The sequence below is a fragment of the Oryzias melastigma genome, unplaced genomic scaffold (assembly GCF_002922805.2).
Source record: "Oryzias melastigma strain HK-1 unplaced genomic scaffold, ASM292280v2 sc00254, whole genome shotgun sequence".
NCBI classification, from domain to species: Eukaryota; Metazoa; Chordata; class Actinopteri; order Beloniformes; family Adrianichthyidae; genus Oryzias; species Oryzias melastigma.
The window spans coordinates 56,043-60,483 of record NW_023416892.1 but is presented as its reverse complement, the minus strand read 5'-3'; the positions used below and the strand labels follow the sequence as shown (position 1 = coordinate 60,483).

Below are 4,441 nucleotides of genomic sequence, written 5' to 3'. Positions count from 1 at the left end.
TTCTGTCTGTGTGTAACAGGTGTTTTGTTTAGTTTATTTAATTCCACCAAATTTGAGGTAAATAGTTTTTTTTGAACATTTCTACCTGGGTGTTAGTCTGTCCGAGGGTATTTGAACTCACCACGGTGACGCAGCAGACGGTGCTGCACATGCGCACTCAGACTGCTGCAAACTGTGACTGAGGTAAGACGTGCTCCTCCTTGTGTCCGTTCTTTGTAACTATATCTTAGCTTAAACTATTTTTTAATTTGTTTATCAGGATTTAGCAAAAGTAGGAATCGTACTCTATTAATTTCCCTCGGTTTGTAATGTGTTATTTTTGTTATTAGCTGCTTTAAACGAACTAATGCGCCATTTTCGCGCCTTTTTTCGTCTATTTTGTGTTGACTTTTCTTTCTTTTTCGTGCAATTTTCAGTTGTTAGGGGGAAGCACTGACAAATCCGGACAGCCGTGTAACATTTGTATTTTTTTTGGCGACCAGGTATGATGTTAGTTACTCATTTTCTCATGTTCTTTTTATGTTTTATTTCACGTGCTGTGGGGGAGGCACATGCGCACTCAGACTGCTGCAAACTGTGACTGAGTTGTTAGGGGGAGTCACTGAGGAAAATCCCGGACAGCCGTGTAACATTTATGTTTTCTGTCGACCAGAATAAAGAAACTAAATCAATATCGGAGCCTGATCTTCATTCACCTGACCTGAACACAACGCAGACCAACACAGTCGAACCAGTTACATGTGCTCACAAACTCTGGAACGATTTGACTCTAAATATCAGACGAGCGTCTTCCACGTCCATTTTGAAAACTAGACTCAAGACTCATTTTTATAGTCGAGCTTTGACTCACACATGAGATTTTACTCTGATTTTACATTCAAGTTTTATTTTATGTTTTTACCCTCAGTGTTTTCTTTGATTATGTTCTCATATTTATGCTGTCCTTTATTTTGTTTTTATTCACTTATTTATTAAATTTGTTCTATTATGTTTTTAGCCTTTAATCTTTAGCGCTTTGTTTAAATTTCAAATTGAGCTACAGTGCTTTATAAAAAAGCTGCTGATGATTATAAATGATATAAACGATAGAAGAGAAATGTCAGATAGACACTTTTCTTTCACCTATGTGATACGTATCATCATATCACCCAGCACTAGTTCAGATCAATGACGTCAGTCAGAGGAGGCAGAAACACAGCAGAACATAAACATTTATAAAAGTATCCAGAGAACAGAAATATTCACTGATAAAAATGTCTGTTTTTAGTCGAGCTTTGACATAGTTTTGACATGTCCACATGTTTTCATTGGATTTGATACATTTGACGAAATCCAATCAAATCTGAAGAAGAAGAAATGTTGTGCAGATGAAGAAGAAGTGTCCTACCTATGTGGTGGAGCTGAAGCTGTGGTTTCCAGCAGATATCCAGCAGTCTGCGCTGACGACAGAGCTCCTGCTCGTCCTGGACGATGGTTCCTTCACAGAGTCTGCAGATTTCTTCAGCAGCAGCAGCTAGTCGCTCGCTGATCAACTCTCTCAGAGACTGAAGGGAAGACATGGTTCCTGCAGCTGCAGAAGATCTTCAGCTCCAACAAACACCAAAGTCCTCTGAACAGCAGCAGCTCCGATCATCTGCTGGTCTCACAATCACAGCAAAAAGGTCCAGACAGAAACTTTTCTCCTGCTTTCAGATTGTTTGGTTCCTGTGATCCTGCAGGAGTCAGTTCCGCTCAGCCTGCAGACAACCAGAAAAGACTCTGGAAGCTTCCACATGGAAACTTCCAGACAAAGGAATCTAAGCAACAACATCTGATTGGTTCCTTTTGGAGGGAAAGCTGCAGCAGTCATTCTGTGATTGGTTCAGCCATCCCTCCCCCACTGCTCCACTGCACAGGGGTCAACATTCCAGGGGGGGTTGCTCATCTCACCTTCAGTGACTTTCTATTGCTTCTGCCTCACTGGCTCTTTCAAAATAAAGGCTGGTTTAAATAGTAACATTTAAACTGAAAAAGATGAAATCATATAAATACAAACAATTAAATCTGATCATCAGAGACTTGAATGAATAAAATGTTTGAAAATGTTTCATTCTTCACCTCCACTTGAACTCTCCTGATGAACTTCAGCGTTCTGAGACAGACCTTCAGTTTAAAGGCTTAAAACTGCTTCTCAGGACAGTGCCATTAGCAGCAGGTCAGCGTGGTTCTAGACGTTCTGGTTCTGGTACGGTTTTAAAAAGGAACTGAACCTGTAACGTGTCTGTTGTTTTCATGTTCAGGTGAAACCCATGTTCAGCGTTCTCCAGGTGCTCTCAGGAGGCGGAGTCTGTCTGAGGCTGTGAACGGTTTTGAGAGGATCTGGAATCAAACCAGCTTCTTGACGGTGACGACCGCTCCACCACAGGAAGCTTGGATCAAACCTGGATCTTCATGCTGATGAAGAGTGAAGGAAGTGGGCCCAAAAGAACCTGGATAACCCTTGATGGGGCATGAAGCTGGTGGATCCTGTAAAACCTGGTGATGGGTCACTCTCTTTAGAATTGATACATAGTTACCGTTGACGCATGGGACCTCTGCAAATGTCAAAATTCATGTGTAGTGTCAGGCATGTGTAGTTTGTAGCAGGAAAAAGTATTAAGGTGAAATTAAAAAAGAAAAAAACCCTAACTCAAACCTTTATCATTATAATAAAATTTTAACAAAGAAAAAAAAAAACGTAGTCTAAATTGTGAGATTCTCTCTTGAGCCCTACAGCTTTGAAGAATCATTAAAACTCAATCATTAAAGTCTGTTGATATTGTGGATCAATTATCCATTTATTTATCAATTGTATTTTTTATGTCATTCATTTTTATATTATCATTGATATAATAATAATGATAGATGAATAATAATATAAAAAAGTAAAACAAATATATATATATATATTTGTGTTACTTTTTCTTTCTTCATTTAGTCTGAAAGCATCACTCTATCATGATAGTAACAGGTACATTTCTCGCTAGAAATATTGTAAAAATAAAGATTAGTCCACAAAATATTTTATTCTGAGTGATTTTCCACCGAAAAAGAGTGAATATCCCACCATGTTTTTGCTAGCGACAGGCAGAAACTCAAAAGTCACGTGATCAGTCACGTGATCCGGAGCAAATGAATGAGAAAATGAGACGTAGGAATTCCACTTTAGATCCGTTTTTTTGTGAAACTGCTACGTTTTTCCCTGTGGACAAACGTGGGTACTGCACGTTTTTGTAGGAGACTTCAGGAGCAGGAGAAGGCGTCACCTACAGACAGCTTGATGTTCTGAGGATTAGACTCTAGTTTGTTTTTAGGGACTTTTCTTGGTTCTGATCAGGTTCTGGTTCGAATTCTGTTAGTCACTCAAGCTAGCCGCCCACAGCTTGTTTCTGATTGTTCATGTTCTTCAGCCTGTAGAAGAGTCTGCTTTTCACAACCTGAATACAGATGTGGAGGGGTGGGTCCGTTCCTGAGGAGGTATTTCTCTCTGCAACTTCTTCTCTGAGCTTCAGCCCAGTTTCTTCCCTCATTGAGTCCAACTTCAGCCTGAAGCTCTGCAGAACAGGTACAACAGCAAACATGTTGGAATCACTTCAGCTTGATGAGACTTTCCAGTCAAAGGAATCCTCCAGATCTTTCTTCTCGTCCTTACACTCTTCTCTTTGTTTGCTCAAAGGCGGTTTTCATCCTTCAGCTTCACAGCAGATCAAACTCAGCTGTCAGAGAGTCCGACTGAAAACAAGAAGATCCTCACATCAACTCTGCAGATCTTCAAGCTGAATGAAAGGGTCGTCATGGTGACCTGTAGACTTGACACTCAGAGCTTACTGGGGGTTTGGAGGTGTCATAATGGTATGGGCCAAAGAGCTGCTGATCAGATCAAGTCATCAGGAACTCTGATCTTTCTGCAGCACCAACATGTTCTTTGTTGGTTCCTGTTGACCTTTGATGGTTTGTGAGGAAACATCAGGAAATTAATTTTCTTCTTCCAGACTTTTTCATATTTGAACTTTGACCTTCAAAGCTCCTTTAGGCCAGAATTCCTCCTTTGGACCAAAGAGAGCCGATCATTGGAGACGTTTGACCAAAAGACTCGCATTTGTTCTTCAGTTAGTGCGGAACAAATCTGTAAGTTCATCAGTTATTCTTCTGCAGCTTTAGACTTTACTTCACAACAGAAGATCTTCAGAACAGAAACACAACAGAGAAACAGTGACATCTTGTGGAAAGTTGAAGAACTTCACGGAAAGAAACCAGTGAAGAAGAACAAACCTGCAGAAGACAAACAAACATCTGGATCCATGTCTCCTGTTTCTTCTGCACATCTGGATCATCCAAGACAAAAAACAAAGCTACAGCAGAGCTGTTCCTCCATCAAACACTAGGAGGCGCATGGAGCTGAAAGAAACACCAAAGAGTCTCT

The 4,441-nt window shown here is 40.4% G+C and overlaps 1 long non-coding RNA gene across 1 annotated transcript; it reads left to right on the top strand.

The window, feature by feature from the left end:
* Positions 1-2,065: 2,065 nt before the first annotated feature.
* Positions 2,066-4,428, top strand: LOC118598247. The gene is made up of 3 exons (XR_004947369.1): positions 2,066-2,194; positions 2,280-3,583; positions 3,695-4,428. It is a non-coding gene; the product is annotated as an uncharacterized LOC118598247 (long non-coding RNA).
* Positions 4,429-4,441: the final 13 nt, after the last annotated feature.